At 38.9% G+C, this 25,756-nt stretch overlaps 1 long non-coding RNA gene across 4 annotated transcripts; it reads left to right on the top strand.

Moving 5' to 3' along the window:
• Window positions 1-322: 322 nt before the first annotated feature.
• LOC126428248 (uncharacterized) lies at window positions 323-20,142 on the top strand. 4 transcript variants are annotated; one of them, XR_007576803.1, is made up of 3 exons: window positions 323-517; window positions 2,310-2,535; window positions 19,599-20,142. It is a non-coding gene; the product is annotated as an uncharacterized LOC126428248 (long non-coding RNA). The 4 variants fall into 4 exon arrangements; XR_007576800.1 differs by having other exon boundaries at window positions 2,310-2,477; window positions 19,599-20,092; XR_007576802.1 differs by lacking the exon at window positions 19,599-20,142 and adding an exon at window positions 3,725-4,200 and having other exon boundaries at window positions 2,310-2,477.
• The last annotated feature ends 5,614 nt before the right edge of the window (window positions 20,143-25,756 follow it).

The following is a 25,756-nucleotide window of genomic DNA, read 5'->3' as shown; positions in this document are numbered from 1 at the left end:
GAACACGAACCAAAAATTCCACACATACAAGTTTAGTTTATCCTATCCCAGTATCCCATTTCAGTACGCGCGCCACCTTCCTGGCAATCGTATACAGCTACTGAAACCCTTAAACGCTGAATAACTCATTATTTGACATTCAGCGTCAATAAATTGTACCTTTCGAGAGATCCTCAATGTGCTGCTATTTTAGAACAGCATTTATTTACAAGATCTATATTACAAGTTGGCTATAATGTAAAAAACGCAAATTGCGAGCTGGACGAAATCTAATATGGTCTCATCCAGGGGGAGTGTCCTTCAGCCAAAATATATCTTTGAAAGGAGCGCAGCCACAGTTCCTCCTGTGATGTATACATACAAATAAATATTTACAAACAAAAGAAAGTGTTTGTTTTGTGCAAATGTGAGGTGCTGAGACATTGGTATAGACAGGTAGTTGCGTGTGGACGGATCTGTAAAGATGTTACTATCTAGGGATAACATTCGGTAGAATTCTTGTTTTTTGGTAGTTAAGGTAATTTTCTAAGCACAGCTTTGGCATAAAATATTTTTTTTTTTTTAGTTCGCAGCACAGCGTCAAATAATTTTAGTATCACTTTGTTTTAAGTATCACGTGGGAATAGCGCGTAATTTTCAAATTTTGATTATTTGCTTCATGTGTCTGCATCCTAATATCTCTTGTCTCAAGATCTACAGTTGTTTTCATATAGTGTGCTCTATTATGTTTTAATTACCTGTTTTGTTACTGAATGCAAAACATGGTAATTCAGATATTCATTGCAATTCAGGTCGTCTGAACTTGGTGTGGAGAGATTAATAAAATAAAAAAAGCCTAAGTGCCAAATGGCTGTTTAGTAGAAAATTCGTGTTGCAGTACACTTGTGTTTCGTTGCTGTAGGACTTTTTATTTGTTAATCTACTTGTTATTCGTAGACCATAAATATTGTATGCCGTTTAACTGCAAGTCCTAACATTTCCATTTGAAATGTGTGGCTAGCACGTTAAAATGAGTGATAGAATGTTTTTGAAGGAATATTGTTTGTGTACAGTATCACACAGTCTGCAACGTAATGGATGCAAAAACGAGTTATGTGAATAAAAGTTCACCTTCATATGGTGGGGTGCGAGATAACAGATGTTACGAAGTGGATTCTTTTCGTTTCCTCTTCCTTAAAATTAGATAGTATGGCCTGTGTCACGTTCATTGTTCACAGAATCTGCTACATACTGTTTCGTCGAAGCACCCAGAAATACAAAGCCAAAGAGTGTGGACGAGTCATTTGTTTCTTCAACATCTTCATAGAGTGGTTTATACATATTGAACGCTAGATTGATAAATTTATAAGTTTCGATGTGACTAGTATTATTAACAGTATTCCCAATAACGACTCCCCTCACTGGAGCTCACTCAACACAATCCTGCATCTTTTTAATTTCATTTTAGCGAAACTTGTTTATAAATGACCTCAACATACTATAATAATAGGGAATGCATATTTTTTTTGAAACCGATGCAAGAGTGACACAATGCATTTGAAAGCATTTCGGACTATATTAAGTAGTGTTGTTCAACTCAGACTACTCAATAATTAATACCACAAAAATGTACTAAACATCTTCTCTATTGACATTTTCATGCCATAGATACAGTGAGCAGGTCTGACTCATCTTTCTAAACCAGAAGTAAGAGATATTGCAGGATATATAATATAATTAATCCTTTAAAGTATAGTGGGCACTTCCTCAAATTGTGATATAGTGGCATACAACATGGGTTGGCTTTTCGTCTCTTTTGTAGAATACCTGTGTCAAGTAAAATATTATTAGTGTTGCCTGAAGTATGTTGTTGCATATTGCATAACTACTAAACAAAAATGATAATGTGTATTGTTGCTTTCTTCTTACTAAATGCAAACTGAAATGAGGATGTGTATTGGTGTTACAGCAATTGCTTTCTTCTTGCTAAATGCATCACTGGGAAGGGTATGATTGTGGAAGCATGTTATGACAGCCTTGCTCCATCCTTATCATTCTTGACCTTTCAGGTCTATGAAAGTCTGTGTGGATTATTTCACTTTATGTTTTGTTCTTAAATTGTAATACTAAGACGTGTCCAATATTGTTGTAGGAGATCTACAGATACTACTACTACTACTACTACCACCTCAACCATCACCACCACTACCACTACAACCTACTAACAAGCACTACCATTAGTTGTGTGTTGAATGTAAATGTATGAATATTAACATTACCTTAATATTGCGCTTATATTAACTGTGTACGGCATGATTAATTTGTTGCAGATGGTTTCAACACTACAGCTTCTCCTGCCATCACTTGACAACCTAGCAGGTTGCAGCTCTGAAGCCTGACCTGTGCTTGCTTAAGATCCCCCTCATATGAGAGACAGGCATCAGCTGGACAGAAGAGTGTTACTCTTACGTTCAGCAAGCAGCTAGAGAGTACCTCGGGTATTGTACCAAACTCAGACTTGTGAACACGAGCATCAAGTTCATCCATTGTAATCTTGTTAGTAGTGACAGAATGTACCACATAATTGAAAACCTAGGTTAAAGTGCACTTATGGTGTTGGCGGAACTTTCCCTGTGTGGTGCTGTTGGTAATTCATTTCTGTTGGCCATATTTTTGATGAAGGCCTTACTGGCGGGAAGCTGTATTTGTGACAGTCTTTTTGTTGTGCCTATGTGCGACTCAGTATCTCCGCTGTATGTTGTGTAGCAACTTTCCTTCTCATAATATTTTTTCATTCCATCCTGGATTTTCCATTGTTTGAATCTAATGATGTGTTTCTGTGAAGTATAGGAATCAATTACTTAATTGTATTAATAACATTAGAGAAGTAAAGTTGCTCATACACACACACACACACACAAAACTTTTTTTTTTCATCGATTGCTGAAATATCACACTAGGTGACCAATCTTTTAAAATTGTCATGCATTGTGTTTCCTATCTGGGTGTTTAACAATTCATGTTACACACTTCTAGAAGTTGTACAGGGGACTTAGCAGATCAGGTTTTACATAAGAACCCATGTCCAGAAACAGTTTGTTTGTGTGGTACAAGGAAAAGTAGTAGTACAGATTTCATAGTGTGATACTGAAACATCTGTTAAATATGACGACTGCCAAGTTCGGTGCACACAGTGTATTGCAAAGTAACTTTGCATAAACTCTGTTCAACATGCTGCAGCCATGATCTGTGCAACCTTATCTTCCTCCAAATGCACAAGGGTCACATAAGCGAGACTCTTCATGTGGTCCCTCAAGAAAAAATTCTTTCAGCCGGTTCTATCTACACCTGGTCCTTCCACCATTTTGCAGGCTTCCAATGCATCTTTTACCTTGTGGAGTATATCACCAAAAATGTAGTATTCATCTTGATTGTCCATTCCTGACAGGTGGGATATCCATTTTTGTCGGTATTCGTCAGCCTTACTGTTTATATCGAAAATATTTCATTCCTTCATGATATCTGTATTTCTTTTGTAGTCTAGCTTGGTGTGTCCTGCTTTGTCCTGAGGAATTTCATTTCATTGGCTTGGAATCTTATTTTATCTTTCTTTTTCATTACCCAAGATCCACTTTCGTATAGTATTATTGGTATTGACATAACTTTATAAAATTTTAGATATGTTTTGGTTCTTACTTTACATTTAAGTAGTTAAATTTCTCAATTTTGTCTTTTTTTTTTCTAGGTCTCCCCTGTACGACAACATTGTCCCTAGAAATTTGAATCTATCTACTTGCACTGTAATCTTGTTGTCTATAATACTTTTGTTGTTACTGTTTTTTCCACAGAAAGCCGTGGCTTCTGTTTTTTGTATTGATATTGACATATTATATATCTAGCATGTTTGGTATAGTCTGTAGACAGATCTCTGCTGTCAATCTTCATTATTCGAAATTAACGCCTGGTCATCTGCAAATAACAGAGTCATAATGTAATCTTTCTGGTTGAAGTTATATGCATAATTCTTCAGTTTCATTCTCCATTGCTGTATAATGTCATCAGTGTATATACTAAAAAGCAGTGGAGAGAGGTTACAACGTTGTGGAACTCCTAAATTAATAACCTTTGTTGTTTTTTCATTATTCCCAATTCTTTGGATTCTTGTATTAGCGTAGATCTTTCGAACTACGTGTACAACATGTATTGGTATACCTTTTGTTATTAAAATTTCCCACAATAGTTGTCTATTTACTTTATTAAAAATATATCTAAAAACAAAGATGATGTAACTTACCAAACAAAAGCGTTGGTATGTTGATAGACACACAAACTAACTCAAACACACACACAAAATTAAAAAAGCTTTACATAATCGACGAAAAGGATGTGTGTTTTTGTATTAAACTCCTTATGTTTTTCTATAATTTTCTGTAGCATAAATATGTTGTCTGTATGGCTTCTCCCCTTTCTAAATCCATTTTGTTCTTCTGACAGCCGGTACTCCATTATGGGTTTGTCTTTCGGTTATTATTCTAGCGTAGATCTTACGTGCTACATTTAATAGTGATATGCCTCATTAATTATTGGGATGTGATCTGTCTCCTTTTTTAAATATCGATTTTAGAAGTGAGATCTTCTATTCTTTTGGTATTTCCTTTTGTTATTCAGCAAAGATACAAAAGTCTGAGAAACTTTTTTTAAATGCTACTGAAGAATATTTTATTAGTTCGCTGTTAATGCCATAACTTATTACTGCCTTTCAATTCTTTGTATATGTGAGAACATGTTCTAATTCTTGAAATTCGAGATTATCTGGATTTGTTTCAAGATCTTCATTATTTTCTGTGTTCATTTGATCAGTCCACATTTCCTCATAATAATTCAGCCAGTCTTTGTTCTTTATTACATTGATATCTACCACATCCTTTTCACGTATTTTATACGCAAGTGTTTGTCTCCCATGGACATCATTTTTGATCCTGGCAACGAAGTTATCCCAACAGTCTTTGTATTATGTAAGGTGTGTGGTAAGTGCTAGGTTCTGTGCACTCTGCAGGTGGCGTGTTCTCACTGCACTGCACTGCACTCTATGTTGACAACATCCACAATCATACTAAACTGTGCATCAGAATCGTTATGGCTGCAGGCCTGAAACTGACATGTAGCTTACTTGTGTAAACTGCAATGTTGCTAACCTGTTTTTATATATGACGTAATTCTATTCCAAGTGTTTGGATGAAACTTAGTCCAGACCAAATAAGCTGTAAGCAGATATTAGACAGACAACAACTAGAATAGTAGCAGTCATCACTAACAGGACAAACACAGAGAAATAATTTGAACTGTTAGGCAATTTTTATACATTAGATAGAATACAACACAGCACAAAAAAATTACAAAAATTCACTGGCACAGGAAAAAAAAAATCACATGTTACTGGCATTTTTCTTCTTCCAGTATTTTAGTTTTTCTTTCAGGGCCAGAATCTTTAAATTTTTAATCCTCAGTTCCTTACGTTCTGCCTTCATCATGTGTAATTGGTCCTCCAGTAGTTCCACTCTCTTCTTGCACTTATTTTCGATTACTGTTCCCGAACCTGATGGCCCTGGTTTTGCAGGTATCCTGCGGCAATGCCATGTATTTTTCGGTGTGCAAATGTTTTCATTGGGTGGATCAGGAGACTGCGAAACAGACTGCAGCTGGGTGACATCCGCCAGAGCATTCTTTGATGTCTCTTTACTTTGTATTACGTCAGGTGTGTGGTAAGTGCTAGGTTCTGTGCACTCTGCAGGTGGCGTGTTCTCACTGCACTGCACTGCACTCTATGTTGACAACATCCACAATCATACTAAACTGTGCATCAGAATCGTTATGGCTGCAGGCCTGCAACTGACATGTAGCTTACTTGTGTAAACGGTAGGCTAACATGTTTTTATATATGAAGTAATTCTAATTTCAAGTGTTTGGATGAAACTTAGTCCAGAGCAAATAACCTGTAAGCAGATATTAGACAGACAACAACTAGAATAGTAGCAGTCATCACTAACAGGACAAACACAGAGAAACAATTTGAACTGTTAGACAATTTTAATACATTAGATAGAATACAACACAGCACAAAAAAATTACAAAAATTCACTGGCACCGGAAAAAAAATCACATGTTACTGGCATTTTTCTTCTTCCAGTATTTTAGTTTTTCTTTCAGGGCCAGAATCTTTAAATTTTTAATTCTCAGTTCCTTATGTTCTGCCTTCATCATGTGTAATTGGTCCTCCAGTAGTTCCACTCTCTTCTTGCACTTATTTTCGATTACTGTTCCCGAACCTGATTGCCCTGGTTTTGCAGGTATCCTGCGACAATGCCATGTATTTTTCAGTGTGCAAATGTTTTCATTGGGTGGATCAGGAGACTGCGAAACAGACTGCAGCTGGGTGACATCCGCCAGAGCATTCTTTGATGTCTCTTTACTTTGTATTACGTCAGGTGTGTGGTAAGTGCTAGGTTCTGTGCACTCTGCAGGTGGCGTGTTCTCACTTCACTGCACTGCAGTCTATGTTTCAAAATCCACAATCATACTAAACTGTGCATCAGAATCGTTATGGCTGCAGGCCTGCAACTGACATGTAACTTATTTGTGTAAACTGCAATGTTGCTAACCTGTTTTTATATATGAAGTAATTCTAATTTCAAGTGTTTGGATGAAACTTAGTCCAGAGCAAATAACCTGTAAGCCGATATTAGACAGACAACAACTAGAATAGTAGCAGTCATCACTAACAGGACAAACAGAGAGAAACAATTTGAACTGTTAGACAATTTTAATACGTTAGATAGAATACAACACAGCACTAAAAAGTTACAAAAATTCACTGGCACAGGAAATAAAAATCAATATGTTACTGGCATTTTTCTTGTTCCAGTTTTTTAGTTTTTCTTTCAGGCTAGAATCTTTAAATTTTTAATCATCACTTCCTTCTTATGTTCTGCCTTCTTCATGTGTAATTGGGCCTCCAGTAGTTCCACTCTCTTCTTGCACTTATTTTCGATATCTGTTCCCGAACCTGATGGACCTGGTTTTGCAGGTATCCTGCGACAATGCCATGTATATTTCGGTGTGCAAATGTTTTCATTGGGTGGATCAGGGGACTGTGAAACAGACTGCAGCTGGGTGACATCCGCCAGAGCATTCTTTGATGTCTCCTTACTTTGTATTACGTCAGGTGTGTGGTAAGTGCTAGGTTCTGTACACTCTGCAGGCGGCGTGTTCTCACTTCACTGCACTGCACTCTATGTTGACAACATCCACAATCATACTAAACTGTGCATCAGAATCGTTATGGCTGCAGGCCTGCAACTGACATGTAGCTTACTTGTGTAAACGGTAGGCTAACATGTTTTTATATATGAAGTAATTCTTATTTCAAGTGTTTGGATGAAACTTAGTCCAGAGCAAATAACCTGTAAGCCGATATTAGACAGACAACAACTAGAATAGTAGCAGTCATCACTAACAGGACAAACACAGAGAAACAATTTGAACTGTTAGACAATTTTAATACATTAGATAGAATACAACACAGCACAAAAAAATTACAAAAATTCACTGGCACCGGAAAAAAAATCACATGTTACTGGCATTTTTCTTCTTCCAGTATTTTAGTTTTTCTTACAGGGCCAGAATCTTTAATTTTTTGATCCTCAGCTCCTTCTTATGTTCTGCCTTCATCATGTGTAATTGGGCCTCCAGTAGTTCCACTCTCTTCTTGCACTTATTTTCGATTTCTGTTCCCGAACCTGATGGACCTGGTTTTGCAGGTATCCTGCGACAATGCCATGTATATTTCGGTGTGCAAATGTTTTCATTGGGTGGATCAGGGGACTGTGAAACAGACTGCAGCTGGGTGACATCCACCAGAGCATTCTTTGATGTCTCCTTACTTTGTATTACGTCAGGTGTGTGGTAAGTGCTAGGTTCTGTGCACTCTGCAGGTGGCGTGTTCTCACTTCACTGCACTGCACTCTATGTTGACAACATCCACAATCATACTAAACTGTGCATCAGAATCGTTATGGCTGCAGGCCTGCAACTGACATGTAGCTTACTTGTGTAAACGGTAGGCTAACATGTTTTTATATATGAAGTAATTCTTATTTCAAGTGTTTGGATGAAACTTAGTCCAGAGCAAATAACCTGTAAGCCGATATTAGACAGACAACAACTAGAATAGTAGCAGTCATCACTAACAGGACAAACACAGAGAAACAATTTGAACTGTTAGACAATTTTAATACATTAGATAGAATACAACACAGCACAAAAAAATTACAAAAATTCACTGGCACCGGAAAAAAAATCACATGTTACTGGCATTTTTCTTCTTCCAGTATTTTAGTTTTTCTTACAGGGCCAGAATCTTTAATTTTTTGATCCTCAGCTCCTTCTTATGTTCTGCCTTCATCATGTGTAATTGGGTCTCCAGTAGTTCCACTCTCTTCTTGCACTTATTTTCGATTTCTGTTCCCGAACCTGATGGACCTGGTTTTGCAGGTATCCTGCGACAATGCCATGTATACTTCGGTGTGCAAATGTTTTCATTGGGTGGATCAGGGGACTGTGAAACAGACTGCAGCTGGGTGACATCCACCAGAGCATTCTTTGATGTCTCCTTACTTTGTATTACGTCAGGTGTGTGGTAAGTGCTAGGTTCTGTGCACTCTGCAGGTGGTGTGTTGTCACTGCACTGCACTGCACTCCATGTTGACGATATCCACAATCATACTAAACTGTGCATCGGAATTGTATGCATTTGTTAACGGTTTCATTGAGGAACCAACAATTTCTAACAGTTTAGCCCGATCATGGATCTTGGTTTCTTGGGTAGGCTTCCTCCCACCTGTTTTATACACTTCCACCTTTTCTTCTGCAAGGTCTTTTCGAAGTCTTCTTTTCATGTTTTCATAACAGGTTTTCAGCCTGTCACAGGATCTTTTTGTCACACCTGAAATTAAGTAAATGTTGTATTTTGTAGTACCATAAATTAATTCTTATATTACTTCCATTTTGCATTCTGAGGCTCTTAACTTATAACTGCAGTAAAAATCTGACATATACGTATGGCTGTTGTTTGCATTTCAGTCCATTAAATAGTAAGTGGTATAGGCAAATGTAAAGAATATGGCACAGGTCTAACTGAAAAACCTATGTTCACAGTTTTCAACAAGAAAGTGTCCATTAGTCACATAATATTTAGTTAACAGTTGTGCAGCATTAGATTTTAAATTTAAAACAAACAAAACAATTCCATCCGTAAATGTATGTAGCCCTATAACGTATTTCAGTGGTACACCAATAACGCTTTAAAATTTAAAACTAAAAGCCAGAGTGTGGCGTATCCTATGCTTACGATGAGTGGCATGGTGAACAGACAAAGGCCCTTTTTTTATTAAGTCCATTTTTGTATTTGGATTAAAATTACTTTGTGACAAGACATTTCAGCGAGTCGAGTGGTAGGGGCCAGCTGTTGTCCAGTCTTAGTTCATTCTTGAGTGCCATGTGCTTGCTTTGTGTTGCCTGTTTGATTTTCCTTCCACAGAATGAATAACCATACTTGACACTTGTTTTCTCTCTGGTGGCTTCATTTCTGACCCTTTCTCAACTGGATATCCCTGCAGACCAACTCCAAAAGTCCATCTCAGTTGCCGTTAATCTTTTCACTAACTGGGATTTACCTGTTGTACCATTGAGTCACATGTGAGCCATATGTTGTAATGTTTCTATGAATGTTTTGAAATATTTTTTCTTTTGTCTCCTTTCTTATGTGTTAAAAGACCCAGGTTTCAGCTTTTAATAGTGTGAAGGACAAACTATACTTTTACTGTTAGTCAGATGGTGCTAACCTTCAATGGATTCATTCGTAAAATGCCAAAAATCTTCATTGTCCAGTTTGTGGAGTGGAATTTTGACCTTCAAAAATGTTTTCACATTCCCTTGGGCCAGATATACTCAGTTGATTTTCTTTTTTGCAGCTTCAGAGTTGCTGCTAATTGAAGACTGCTTCTTCATAGGTGGACTGGACTACATCTATACTCTGCAACCCACCATGACGTACATGTTAGAGAGTACATCACACTGTACCAGTTGCTAGGGTTTCTTCCCATTAAACTCGCGTATGGAGCGTGGGAAGAAATGATCCTTTGAATGCCTCTGAGTTCGCAGTAATTATTCTAATCTTACATTTTTTATCCATACGTGAGCAATACGTAGGGGGTTGTAATATATTTCCTAGAATCATCATTTAAAGCCGGTTCATTGACACTTTATTACTATACTTGCTCAGGATAGTTTACATCTATCTTAAAGAGTCTCTCAGTTCATTTCCTTCAGTATCTCTGTGATACTCCCACAGAACAAACAAACCTTTGGCCATTTGTACTGCCCTCCACTGTCTGTGTTCAATATCCCGTTAGTCTTATTTGGTACAGGTCCGACACTTGAGCAATATTCTAAAACCAGTTGCACAAGTAATTTGTAAGCTATCTCCTTCTGATGGCACTTCCCCAGTATTCTACCAATAAACCAAAGTCTGCCATCTGCTTTACCCATGACCGTGCCTATGCCATCATTCCATTTTATATCCCTACAAACTGTTACACACAGGTAATTGCAAGAATTAGCCAATTCTAGCTGTGACTCATTGATACTGTAGTCATAGGAAACTGCTTTTTCATTTCGTGAAGTCCACAGTTTTACAGTTTTTAACATGTAAAGCAAGTTGTCAGTCCCTCTGTGCACCACTTTGAAATCTTATTAAGATCTGATGAAATATTTAGGCAGTTCTTTCAGACAGTACTTCATTATAGATAACTCCATCATCTGCAAAAAGCCTGATATTAGTATTAATATTGTTCCCTAGGTCATTAATACACAACATGAACAATTAGAGTCCCAACACTCTTTCCTGGGACACACCTGAAGGTAGTCCTACATCTGCCGATGACTCTCCATCTGAGATAACATGCTGTGTCCTCCTTACCAAAAAGTCCTCAGTGCAGCTACAAATAGGGTCGAACCCTTGACAGTAAGCATAGATGTGGTACTGAGTCAAATGCGCTGTTCAGAAATCAAGAAATACTGTGTGTACCTGATTGTCTTGATACAGAACTTTCAGTATGCCATGTGAGAAAAGTGTAAGTTCGGTTTTACAAGAGCGATGTTTTTGGAATCCGTGCTCGTAGGTATTTAGGAGGTCCTTCTGTTTGAAATACCTCATTATGGTTGAGAACAGAATATTTTCTAAGATATAAACAGACATACTGCTATTAATCAGTTAATCATCTGCTCACACAGACAATCAAATAACACTTTGACAGGCGGTTACAGTGGTACAACTTTGAGGTTGCTGAGGGTGGCAGCAGTCAGAAACAGAACAGTAGACATGAAGGTTTCTGAATGCTGTCGACTTTCAGTGATTAGTGCTTGAGGCCGGCAGCCAATTTATCGCGCCATTGCTGTAACTAGTCTGTTGCGGCTCATAACATTAAAAGCGGTGGCTTGTTTTTTTTTACAGGTTACTATCCCTTGCTGTAGGGGCTGTAATTTTGATACTTTCTCTAAACCAGCAAGGTAAAACAGAGGCCACTACTTCCACCTCATCAAGGGGATTTAGTGCTCACATACTCACACTGACCCATGAACACTTACCAGTTTATCAGTGGGGGATAATTGAAAATTATTATTACTATTATCAGTACCATGCATGCAAGGGTCGTGCCAGGCGCGCGATATTGAAACTTTATCTATTGAATCTTTATCCTATCATTAAAGGCGTGAGACCTGCATGACCTTATAGCAACCATTATCATGAGAATAGTTCTGCATTATTCTACTGTGACACTAAGGGTGATTTCACGTCATGAAAGGGAGAATGTAAAGATTAAAGAACTCATTTATTTAACAGTTGAATATTGAACAATTATGCAATCAAGTGGGGGTGGGGGAAGAAAGAATTGAGTTCAGCAGTCTGCCCCAACGTATGTTCATAATAAACCACGATGGCAGGAGAATAGGAATTTTAGGAACGATCGCCGTATTATCAAATGGAGTTCAATTTACTAAAGGAAGGGGTTGCAGGCACGCAACGACCACCACCATGAATCAGCCAAAGACTAAGAAAGATGCTACTGGGGGTGAATCGCTAGGTAGCCTCCTGTACTAACGCGAAACTATTCGTACAGGCAATACTAGATCACTTTGGCTCGCGGTCCGACTACATTAACGAAACATGAAGGGGCGCCAGACACTCACCACGTGGTGTAGGACCAAGGGCACAAGTTTTCAAGCTAGGCAGATCTAAATTATGAGTCAAATTTTGCACGGGAGAACTGAAAGAGCTACTGCCAGGCGAAGAGGAAAAGTGAGCATGAAAGTATACACTTTAGTGCCGAACTGCAAGCTACTGTGACTAACCAACACATCGCGCACATTATGCCCAACTGTACACAGAAAACCTATAGTCTTATAACCTGAAAAAAATTGTGTGAACCGTAATTTAAGGAACGCACAGCAGTAAAATGACCTATAAGGTTCCCTCTGGGCCGCAGGGTGCAAAGCTACATGCACGTCGGCACTCACGGTTACCGAAACTTCATCTTCTGGAAGCAGCACCAGGCACGGTCACACTAGAACTGCCCACTGCCCCTTTGTCCACTATCCACCCGCGGAGGGTGGTTGGCGCCCACCCGTGAAAAATGGGCGCGCACCCGAACTGGCCAATCAGAGGGCCGGAATCCCACAGGGAGGTGACCTCGTGACGTTAAAATGGAGCAGAAATAGCAGTTACAAGGTTGGTAAGGCAGGTTGAGGAACTGAGAACAGGAGAAACTTTGGCCACTACTGAGCGTTCAAACGACACCACGTGCTACCCTGGCGATCGGAAAAAGGATGGGAAATGGGAAGCCATCATCGCTGCTAGGAAGACTGCTGCCGTCACCCATAAGTAAAGAAAATTGCTAGCACCAAGCTCCTCTCACAGATCACTGTGAGACAAACTGTAAACATCGTCAAATAAATTAGGCAACCCATAGAAATTATTAACAGGGCCTGAATTATTATATTACCGAATACCAGAATGCTGGCATTAGAAATATGAAATACAAGCACTGAATGGTGAATGAAGTGTACGTCCTTCAACATTCTAATTTATGTAAGTTACCAATGAATAATAAGATTGTTAAATATATGGCTCAAGAATAGTAGAGCACACGGTGTCGCCCCACTCCTCATTGTTGCCAAATTTATTCAAGACATTGTATCCGCGATGTCTTTCCTTTCTGACACGTCTGAAAGAATAGAGACCACATATATAATGAAGCAAGACTGGCCAATGATCCCTTCAGTGCAATGTTTACCATGCTTGAAATATTACAGGAACTGGCAAAATTCTGCAATTAATGAGGATAATGGTCAAGAACACTGTGTCAGTAGTGGGCAAATGAATTGGGAATTTGGGTCTGGTGGGAGGAATGCTAGGGTAGTCCAAGTAGTTGTGATGAACAATGTGTACTCAGTGGCCAGAGCATCTGCCTAGTAAGCAGGAGACTTGGCTTCGAACCCTGGTCTGGCACAAATTTTCAGTTTCTCCCATTGATGTAAATGTATACCTATTACCAGTTAAATGCCATAATTCCTTTGCATCTAGCCTGATAAAGGATGCAGAATCAAAATGGTGTCTGTTCTTTCTTGCATGTCCAAAAGAAAGACACCACATTTATAAACTTTAACTGCATGTTTTCACATTCACTGGCCTCGCCAACTTGCAATCAAATTGTCACTCTCAAATCAAACTAGGTTTCAGGCTACAGTTCAGATCAGTCAATGAACACAACAAAGATTGCTGGTTGGGGTGGGGGGTCGGGTGGGGGGAAGGGGAGTACCGTTTCATACTTTAGCATTTTGAGCACGCCATATAAATAATTAATAGGTGACCTAATGAATGGCTGGGAACAGTAGTTAGTGCTTCTTGTTTCAATTTTCTTGGCAAATTTTTTCAGTGTTGTTTTTCAGTTCATGAACACAATGAAAAGCTTTGACATCTACATCTACAGCAGAAATATGTTTTTATTATATTCTCTGTTGAATTTACAGCTGCAATAGGAGGAAGGAAATTCAATGTCATCATAACTCACTATCACTTGCTGTGCTGTCACCATTTTCCTGTATATGAAAGTCAGTCACATTGTCAACAAATAGTCAGCAGCAGTGACAACATGATCGACAACATGCGAGAAATCTTGCACAGGATTCTTAAACTGCAGTTTCTTCCACATAGAAGCAAGTAGACTTTCATTTTCATCATTATTACCCAGATTTGGTGTGTCAGATTCATTTGCTCCATCTGCTTGAATGAATACCACATTTCAAAAGCAGTCGAACATGTTGGGACTCGTAACCTCTGTCCATGCCATTGCAATATCGTGCTAAGCATCTAAAATAGATACTTTAAAGAAAGCTGGATCTCTCCCAGCTTCTATCACAATTAATGCATTTTGCACAATGGCTTTACTGTAGTAAGGTTTGAAGGCATAGGTAATACCCAAATCGAACAGCTACAATGTGGGTGTGCAGTTTGGTGGCTGAAACTTCTAACTGAATGTTACGTAGATTTGTATTTTTTTGGATGTGCATGGCAGCAATCCACAAATGACAATTTTCCTGTTGTGGGTTCTTGTTCTTGCATCAGGGCTGTACAGTTGCCTCTTCAAAAATTCTGATGTCATCAATCCTTTGTTATTAGTGCTATAGTTTGTTGGCAGTGTTCTTACATTTTTAAAACAGTTTTTTGCCAATTTCAAACAGTTTCATTTCTTCTGAGCCATCAACATTTGTGTCTAGTATGATATGTTTTCCCTAGCTCATTGAAATCAGTGGGAAGAGGTGGTACATAATCTATGTCTTTCATGAACTACTCATCATCATCATCATTTATTGCCTTATCGGGCCTTTAAGGCCTACAGCAAGAAGAACAAAAGGAAAAGTAAAGACAAAAAGACTTACAAAAGTACTCTATACAGTAGTAAAAGTTACATATGTACATTACAGCTTAAAGAAAAACGAAAAAATAAACAGGGCATTCAATCAAAGGTTTAAAAAGCAAGAGGGATACATTACAGAAACAAAAAAACAAAAAAACACACACGCAGTGTCTGTCAATTACACGAGAGGAGGGAGCTGTTGCAGATGACAGTCCATCTCATCCGGTCGTTGGCGTCCTCCTCCACGGCTGCTGGTTCCACTTCTTTCAGGATCGTTGTTATCCTATCCTTCCATCGAGTTCTTGGGCGTCCTCTAGGGCGTTTTCCTGTGGGTTGAGAGTGGAGGACTCTGTTTGGAAGGGATCCGTCTGCCCGTAGGATGTGGCCAAACCATTGGAGTCTCTTCTGCGCCAATATTCGTCCAATGTGTGGCTTTCCATACCGCTGGTATAAATCTTCTTTTTTTCTTCGTTCCCATTTACCTTCCATGGCATTGTAGATGGGTCCATATATCTTCCGAAGTACCTTCCTTTCAAATGCACATATTGCTTCTTCTGCTGTTGCTGATGTTGCCCAAGTTTCACAGCCGTATAAAAGTACTGGTCTCACCAGTGTCGTGTATAGGTGGATCTTGTTCTTCTGCGATATCAGCCGAGATCTGAAAAGATTGTTCAGGCTAAAGAACATGCGATTAGCATTTGTTATACGTTGCTGTACTTCTTTCGTTACTTCACTTCTATTTGTTAGTATGGAGCCCAGGTACTTGAACTCTTCAACTCGTTCGAAGGTATGCCTGTCGACATCAATGGAAGGAGGGAGATCTCGGCGGCGTGATACAACAAGATATTTAGTTTTTTCCTCGTTCACCACCAGCCCAATTTTCTCTGCATTGTGGAGGAATCGGGAAGTATCCCTGCGTACTTGCTCTAGAGTGTCGCCAAGGATCACAACATCATCAGCAAATGCCAAGATTGTGTCTGCTCCCACCATCTCCATCTCTCTGGTTCGACAAGTGTCACGGCTTACTTTTTCCAGGGCCAAATTGAATAATATTGGCGCCAATGGATCTCCTTGTCTCAATCCATTTTGTATACTGAATGATGGTGATAGTTGATTACCAAACCGCACTTGGGCCGTAGACTGAGAGTAGCAAGCAGCAATTAAGCGGATGTATTTTGATGGGATGTCAAGTTCCTCTAACGTTTCCCATAACGTGGCGCGGTCAATGCTGTCATAAGCTTGTCGAAAATCGATGAAGATGAGGTGTAGATCCTTATTGAATTCGTAGAATTTTTCTATCAACTGCCTCAGAGTAAATATGTGATCAATTGTCGATCGTCCAGCAACGAACCCACATTGATAGGTCCCTACAATTCCTTCAGCCAGTGGTTTCATGCGGTTTAGTAGCAGTGTTGTAAAAACTTTGTAGCCAATTTCAAGTAACGAAATCCCTCGGTAGTTGGATACATGAGTAGCATCTCCCTTCTTGAATATGGGACATATGATTGCTCCCTTCCATTCCTCAGGAATAACTTCTGCTTCCCAGATGGTAGAAATTAATCGTTTCAAAGCACCCACCAGTGTTTCCCCTCCCAAGCGAAGCATCTCAGCTGTGATACCACTACCTCCTGGAGCCTTGTTGTTCTTGAGTGCTTTTAGGGCAACACTGATTTCTTCCTCAGATGGTTCAGGGACTTCAACTCTGTCAAAAAGGGCATCCGTCTGTGTTGTCCCTACTGGTGGGTTGTCGGGATTCAATAGGTTTTCAAAATGTTTTTTAAATAGGGTTGCTTGCTCTTCTGGCGGTACAACTTCACCCGTCTCATTCGTTAGGACCAATGTACGTTGTCTGTATGCGCCTCTGGCGAATCTTGAGGCCTGGAAAAACGAGCGTGACGACTTTGCTTCTTCGACTGCAATCAACAGACTTTTGTGGTGGTCCCGTTTCTTCTTTCTCATGAGTTGGTCCGTGTTACGCCTCGCTTCGTAGTAAGCTACCCTTGCTTCTTCCGAGAGTTGCTGTAGCCATTTTATCCTCTTCGCTGATCTAATCTCAACAGATTCTCGACATTGTTCATCGAACCAAGGTTTACTTCTTCGTTTTGCATCGCAAACTAGTTCTTCATTTGCACTTTCTAACACTGCATTCCTCAGCAGCATCCATGCGTTCTCCACACTGGTAGGGTTCTCTGTTATTGTGAGATGTTCTGCAATTTTTTCTTGATAGCGCTGTCTCACTTCTACATCTTTCAACTTATTCTTGTCGAAGCGGACCATCATTTCAGAAATTCTTCTCCACATGGTTGAAAGTTTCAGACGTAGTTTGACTACCACTAAGAAATGGTCTGAATTCATATCTGCCCCGCGAAAGGATCTTACATGCTCGACACTACAATGATGTCTTCGGTCAACAAGAACGTGATCGATCTGGTTCATCGTACTTCCATCTGGGGATATCCAGGTTACTTTATGCACTGCTTTGCGGGGGAAGTATGTGCTTCTAACGATCATTCTCCTTGTATCGGCAAGGTTAATTAATTTGATACCATTCTCGTTGCTTGTTTCATGGATACTATCAGGCCCTATCGTTGGACGATACTGCACTTCTCTTCCCACTTGGGCATTGAAGTCTCCCATTATCAACTGAATTGAGTGTCTTGGGAGTTTGTCTACTACATTCTCTAGTTCTAGATAGAAGTTATTCTTTGTTTCTTCATCGGCATCCTCTGATGGGGCATGACAGTTGACTAGGCAGATCTTATATGGTTTAGCGTGTAAAATCATCCAACAGATTCGGTCGTTTACAGGAGACCATTTGTTGACAGCCGATACCATTTTATTGTGTACAGCAAAACCAACTCCAGAAGTCCAGGCTGGGCTTAGCTCATTGCTGTTAAAGAGCGTGTGAGTATCTCCAATCTTCATAACACCCTGAGGAAGTCTTGTTTCTTGAATTGCTGCCACTATGCATTGATATTTACTCAGTTCTCCTCCAAGTTGTTTCATTCCCCCCGTCATGATTGACCTTACATTCCATGTTCCAATTCTAAATCCAGAAAATCCATTTACGTATCCAGTTTCGTCACCATTTTGATCCGTCCAGTTTTTCCTTTTGTCTTTTTCTTTAACCAGAATCTTTTTTTACAGAGGATGGGGGGTTGGCCCATCCTCTAACCCTCCTCCTTTCTCATCCGGGCTTGGGACCGGCAATGGCGGAGTTTTCATGAACTACTCACAAGGAAAGCCTTAGCACATAACTTCTGGCCAACAAGGTCTCTTAATCTTACACCATGAAATTTTCCTTGTGAGTAGTTCATGAACTACTCACAAGGAAAATTTCATGGTGTAAGATTAAGAGACCTTGTTGGCCAGAAGTTATGTGCTAAGGCTTCATTCCCCATGCAACCTGCCCATCATTGAGGTAGATATAAATTCAGAAAAACAAATCTAATTTTGGATTTAGTTTATTCATGTGAACAGTTTCACTACACAATCTTCAGGCCCCTTGACCAGCATGTAGGTGTAATTCAGCCTCGTGCAGTCATAGGAGGGTCCTGTATTAAGTAACCGATGTCTGTATACTTCGGCTTTCAACAATGCGATCCCCTCATTGATCAGTTCATTGAGGAAATGCTGAACATTCAAATGCCAGTGGTGTGGAGCTCTGTCCTGTTGGAAAATGAAATTTCTTGTATCTTCATTCATTTGAGCAAAAACCCAGTTTTGCTGCACTGTGAGATATGTTACTCTAGTAAGGGTCATTCCATACTACGTCATCCAGGGTCCTACATCCACCTGTCACAAATTGTATGCATAAAGATAAGAAAATATCCAAAGCTTCATCCAGTTCTAACAAGAAGCTTCTGAGTTATCACCATTTAAAGTTTTAGGTTGATTGTATTTCGGAGGGCTATTAAGACGTAACTAAAGCATGCATGCTTTTACAGAATTTGAAGCAAAATCGTTAGTTTTGAAGCTAGAGTCTTGGAATTTTTACTGTTTTGTTCTAAATTAAACACTGAAACTGATAGACCTATGAAATTCTGATTTATAATGTTCATTCATATTGGAAAAACTGTACTGAAACTCAAAATATTGTTAATTTCAAAATTGTGACTTAGGTGTAGAAAATTATGAATAGCTAAGATCTCTCTCCAAATAACTCAATACAACCATATATGTTTGAAAACAGCATAAAATTACCTTCCAAATGGTGCAAAAAAAATTGGTTGTGTGCTGAGTTGTAATAATTTTATAACAAAGTGAAGTCGAATTTTGTAATTTACTTCGTAAAATACATGTTTGATATAATAATTAAATATCTGAAGTCAATAAAACTATGAGTGAGAATTTTACAAAATAGGTTTGCTTATATTTGAATACATGATTTGGCGATTATTCGTTTTCAAACAAATCCTTTGTACAAAGAGTTTTTGATGACTTCAATGTTTAATAATTATTCAGTTGAAGTATTATACTAAGTTTATATGAAGCAGTATGTACAATAATTACATTTAAATGTCCATTAAGGTTTTTTTTTACAATAAAGCATTTAAATTGTTCCATGTTTTGATGATTTCCTTTCAGGAATTAGCATCAATCTCATATGATCTGTCAAACTGAGATGCTACCTCTGGAGGAGCTGTTACACATACAAGATGGGCTGGTGGAACAGGACATATGTCTTCTTTTTGAGGCCAAAAGAGAGTTTCTGCTGGCCCGTGAGGGTGCATAAAAAGAATGTCATAGTCCCCTTCTTCTTCATTAAAACCCAGAACCATTCCTATCCACCAGTTTTGCTCATAAATTCAAGCAACAAAAGAATGTAGGTTAGGTGTAATAGTCAGGATCATCATAAAAATATTTTGTTTCAACAAAATTTCCTAGTCTGAACTCACTCGTTTGGCTGAAATTTCTTCGCAAGAAGCTGGCTTAAAATAATGGAAACTTCTTGTACCCGGTATTGTTTGATCCATTTGAAATCTAGTTTTAAGCATTGTTCTTTTAGTTTCAATTTCTTCTTCCGTTCAAAATATAGTTTTGAGAATAAACTTTTGCAAAAATTGTACCTTTGTTCAGCGTTTATTATCTGCTCACTTTGCCTACTGCTCTGCAAGTTTTTTTTTTTGGTAAAAGTTCTCTTGACTCTGGCCCCAATCACATCGCATGTTGTTTTACCATGACTCGTAGTGTGAAATGACCAGCTTGCATTTAATTTAAAATATTTACAGTGAAAACCTAAATTTATCATACTTTTGAAGTTTTTGTACTGAGCACTGCAACCATTTGTAAAATACTCAATTTGGTCGACTTCAGGAAAGTTTTGTTTTATGAAATCTATGGTTTTTTCTTGTATGAATAAACAAATGGTACATCATGCCTTAATCATTTGAAATGACACACAATGATGTTTCTTTTATGGTGGACTCTTCATTTTTAGAAAAAAAATCACTACTAGATGAACTGAGCAGCTCAAGTGGGCCCAGTTGCACTTCGTTTTGCAGAATGAAGTTATAGTTTTCTGCAAAATCCTTAAGAACTGAAACCTCATTAAATGCCAAATTTTCTTTTCTCTGTTTCATGCAAGAGTTTTTTGTTTTAGTGATGTAAGAATGAGATATCAGAGACTCAATTTTTTTTTTTATAGTAAAATCAATAAACTCCTTGCAAGGTAGTAGCATTGTTTGTAAAGTCGTTCTGCCATCACTTGAAATCCACTGCAAAAATTTAATGTCTTCATCTTCACCGTAGTCTTCTAGTATTTCTCTTAGATGTAGCTGCAGTGATTCACTTGTTTTCGGGCACACATCACAATGTCTTAACATACAGTCCCTGTTTTGTCTATCACAAACCAATTTGTCCATCATAGTGTGTATTGATTCTTTATCATGCTGGTTCAGAGCATTTGCTGAAAGCTCAACGTTTTGGTGGTACAAGCAGACAGCAAAATTTGGAAAATCTAATTTTAATATATGAATGTTTAAAGAAATACAAAATAAACAGTCCCTCTAAGTTGCATAAAAGAATTCTTTTCTGCTTTTAAGTGTTTTTTTATACTAACTTTGCCTTTAGCACCTGACAACATGTAAGAAAATTCAGCATCTTCATAAAACAGTTGGACGGTGTCTGTTGTTTCTTGGGAAATGGTTCTGCCATGTTTGAGTTCTGTCAGAGCCAAAATACCTTTTTCGTTTGCAAGCGTTCTGGCTTTTCACACTAAATATTCTGATACATTATATTTTTCTGCTGCTTTTCTGCAAGACCAAGACTTTGGAGTGATTGTTAATATCCTCATTTTTTTCCCGTTTGGTTAAGTTTGTCCTTCATAGCAACCACAAAATGATCAAGATCCGCAGATTTTGTCTTCAATTTAGTACCTTGAGTTGTACTGCCAGATTCACTTGAATCATTAGATTCTTGTACTTTCAAAACAAATGACAACTTTTTATAACCTGGTCTTTTGCCTTTTTAAACTTCTTTTTAGCATATTTTTTCTTCAGTTGGGTAGATAATGACTGAAGTTTAAGTGGTGTCACATCCAAAAGAGTTTCATTCAACTTTTCTCATTCTACTACTCTTTTTGCATTCGTTAAGTCACTCTCATTTGCTTCATCACTTTCAAGTAGAGCAATATCTCAATTATCTAAAGTAGATGTTGCCTCTTTCAACAGTTTTCTACATGTACTGCACAACAGCTTTCCTGGCACTAAAATAATGTTCTTATTTTCCTTAACATATTTTGCTTTTTCCAGAGTAATTATCCTCAAATCTTTCTTCTTTGTTAAAGGTACAGAATATTTCTTAAGTGGATCACAATAGGATTTTTGGTTCTTTTGAAAATACTTTAAAAAATAACACAAATGATTGGAACAAATATCATCTGTTTCACTGTACTGCTTATTAGTCTGCATAACTAAAATTTCTACTTCTTCTTTAGACAACTTTTCTGAAATTAAATAAATGTCTTTACGTTTTGTCAGTGAAGGATTTTCACATGAAAAATTTAGCAATGAACCTACTGAACACTTAAAATTAGTATAATCTTCATTTGAACTTGCTCTCATCTCCATGGTAAGAAACACACACATACAAAACAATAGTTTTAAAATTAAAATTATAACTATGAATATAATAGAGGGAAACATTCCACTTGGGAAAAATATATCTAAAAACAAAGATTCTGTAACTTACCAAATGAAAGCGTTGGTACGTTGATAGAAACAATAACAAACACAAACACACACACAAATTTCGAGCTTTCGCAACCCACGGTTGCTTCATCAGGAAAGAGGGAAGGAGAGGGAAAGGCGAAAGGTTGTGGGTTTTAAGGGAGAGGGTACGGAGCCTTTCCAATATGTGTGTGAGCAAGTGTATAACTGTCCCTTTTTCCCCCAAAGGTAAGTCTTTCTGCTCCCGGGATTGGAATGACTCCATACCCTCTCCCTTAAAACCCACAACCTTTCGCCTTTCCCTCTCCTTCCCTCTTTCCTGATGAAGCAACCGTGGGTTGCGAAAGCTTGAAATTTGTGTGTGTGTGGTTGTGTTTGTTATTGTTTCTATCAACGTACCAACGCTTTCGTTTGGTAAGTTATAGAATCTTTGTTTTTAGATATAAATTATAACTATGTTTATATAACAATTATTTAAAATGTCACGAAGCACAAAACAGTAGTCAGTTAACTTAAACAGAGCCAAATGCACACTGATAGACTTGCAGTACAGGCAGGCTGGGGGGAGGGGGGAGGGAGGGAGGGACCATTTCATGTCCGGACTTGAATTTCACGTCTTGTCGGAAAACTGCAGGCAGATTGCTGACTGGTGAATTTTTCATGTGCATACTTGCGTAGTAGTACTGCCTTATCTGAACTTCAACACACTTCTCATGGCTCCAAAAATGTTGTATGTTTCTTGACTTTAACTTCAGCTAAATAAAACAAAAAAGATAAATAAAATCACAACTACAGTAAAATCTTTGTCCCAATTTAAAAATACACAACAAAAAATGTGCTAATAAATTACTGTTTTAAGTAGCTGATTTTCCAAATCATAGTTCTAAAACCTTTTACTTCTATATAACCTCTACTGTAACTAACAGCCATTCTCAACACGTCTGGAATGGATAAAACTTATTTTGACTTCACTATAAGATAAAACTGTTACAGCTCGAAACCCCACCAATTTTTTTGCGCCATTTGAAAGGTAATTTTATGCTGTTTTCAACTATATATGGTTGTATTGGATTAGTTAGAGAGAGATTTTAGCTATTCATAACTTTCTACACCTACGTCGCAATTTTGAAATTAACAATATTTTGAGTTTCAGTACAGTTTTTCAATATGATTGAACATTATAAATCGGAATTTTGTAGATCTATCAGTTTCAGTTTTTGTATTAGAACAAAACAGTGAAAATTTCAAAGCTCTAGCTTCAAAACTAACAGATTTTGCTTCAAATTCTGTAAAAGCATGCACACTGTAGTTACGTCTTAATTACACTTGGAAATACAATTAGCCTAAAAATTTAAATGGTGATAACTCACAAACTACTTGCTAGAACTGGATGAAACTTTTGGTATTTTCTTATCTTTATGCATACATTTCACATATAAATTTTGGAACAAATCCAAAAACCTTGGGTTTTATGTCTACTTTTGGCTGAATGATTTGGCATGGAAGGACCCCAAATTGTATTGTCATTAAAAAAAGAAAGATCCATAAATCTTTTGTCAACAGTTCAGTGCAAAACACGTTAACCGTGGGGCTGTCTCACTCATGTTCCCGTGTTACATGTGGATTTTGTAGTCCCATATCTGAATGTTATGCTTGTTGACTTTCTCATTTAGCTTCATCACTAAAGATTAAAGAACTGAAACAGATCTTCTTCTTCTTCTTTTTCTTCTTATGTGTTTCACAGCATATGGGCACAACATTCTACACACTTCACCTTGTCGTTTGGATGAAGAACTGTGTAAGTTATAGGTGGTTTGGTGTGTATACCAACTGGTACTGCAGTATGTGCCAAACAGCTGTTTGTGGTAGTCAAAGTTCACACTCACTCTATGGTTCCATTTCATTGGGCTACATTCAGAACTCACATGAGTGTGCTCCACATGCTCCTGCAATACAGGTGATTGCACTGGAATTTTACCATTGCAACAGAGAGCCAGTTTCGTCAAATAATTTATCCTAGTGGTCAGTGTACTTTCTCATTGGAGGTTCAATGTTAAACTTAAGCCAAAATGCATGCTACACCACAGTCACGGATTCCCTTTTACTGAACTCATAGATGGAAAAAAAATCTTCCGTTGAGTAGTAGCCATCACACTTAAAAGTGATAAGGCATACACTACAGGCAATGCAGTGATGGAGTGCTCTAGCAGTAGTATTAGAAACTTGACAACATCCTCTTTCAAATTTGCTTGACAGAATTCAGTTTCATTGTATAGTCCAGGAAATATAGCCAGCTAAAATTGTGTCAGTCTTTTTGTACTGCCCTGTAATTGGACCAAGGGGGCTCCTGGTGCTTCATTCCATTCAATTGTTTTTTCAAGGATTGTTGAAAAATAACCTCTGTGGACAATCCAGGCTGTGGCTGGATCTGTGGAACATAGTGCGTAAGTGGGATTTGAGTTACAGAAGATGTTTTGGTTTGTAATGCCTTCATTTACTATTTTTGAATATACACTCCTGGAAATTGAAATAAGAACACCGTGAATTCATTGTCCCAGGAAGGGGAAACTTTATTGACACATTCCTGGGGTCAGATACATCACATGATCACACTGACAGAACCACAGGCACATAGACACAGGCAACAGAGCATGCACAATGTCGGCACTAGTACAGTGTATATCCACCTTTCGCAGCAATGCAGGCTGCTTTTCTCCCATGGAGACGATCGTAGAGATGCTGGATGTAGTCCTGTGGAACGGCTTGCCATGCCATTTCCACCTGGCGCCTCAGTTGGACCAGCGTTCGTGCTGGACGTGCAGACCGCGTGAGACGACGCTTCATCCAGTCCCAAACATGCTCAATGGGGGACAGATCCGGAGATCTTACTGGCCAGGGTAGTTGACTTACACCTTCTAGAGCACGTTGGGTGGCACGGGATACATGCGGACGTGCATTGTCCTGTTGGAACAGCAAGTTCCCTTGCCGGTCTAGGAATGGTAGAACGATGGGTTCAATGACGGTTTGGATGTACCGTGCACTATTCAGTGTCCCCTCGACGATCACCAGTGGTGTACGGCCAGTGTAGGAGATCGCTCCCCACACCATGATGCCGGGTGTTGGCCCTGTGTGCCTCGGTCGTATGCAGTCCTGATTGTGGCGCTCACCTGCACGGCGCCAAACACGCATACGACCATCATTGGCACCAAGGCAGAAGCGACTCTCATCGCTGAAGACGACACGTCTCCATTCGTCCCTCCATTCACGCCTGTCGCGACACCACTGGAGGCGGGCTGCATGATGTTGGGGCGTGAGCGGAAGATGGCCTAACGGTGTGCGGGACCGTAGCCCAGCTTCATGGAGACGGTTGCGAATGGTCCTCGCCGATACCCCAGGAGCAACAGTGTCCCTAATTTGCTGGGAAGTGGCGGTGCGGTCCTCTACGGCACTGCGTAGGATCCTACGGTCTTGGCGTGCATCCGTGTGTCACTGTGGTCCGGTCCCAGGTCGACGGGCACGTGCACCTTCCGCCGACCACTGGCGACAACATCGATGTGCTGTGGAGACCTCACGCCC

The sequence above is a fragment of the Schistocerca serialis genome, chromosome 12 (genome assembly GCF_023864345.2).
Source record: "Schistocerca serialis cubense isolate TAMUIC-IGC-003099 chromosome 12, iqSchSeri2.2, whole genome shotgun sequence".
NCBI classification, from domain to species: domain Eukaryota; kingdom Metazoa; phylum Arthropoda; class Insecta; order Orthoptera; family Acrididae; genus Schistocerca; species Schistocerca serialis.
This window is presented reverse-complemented; position numbering and strand designations above follow the sequence as displayed.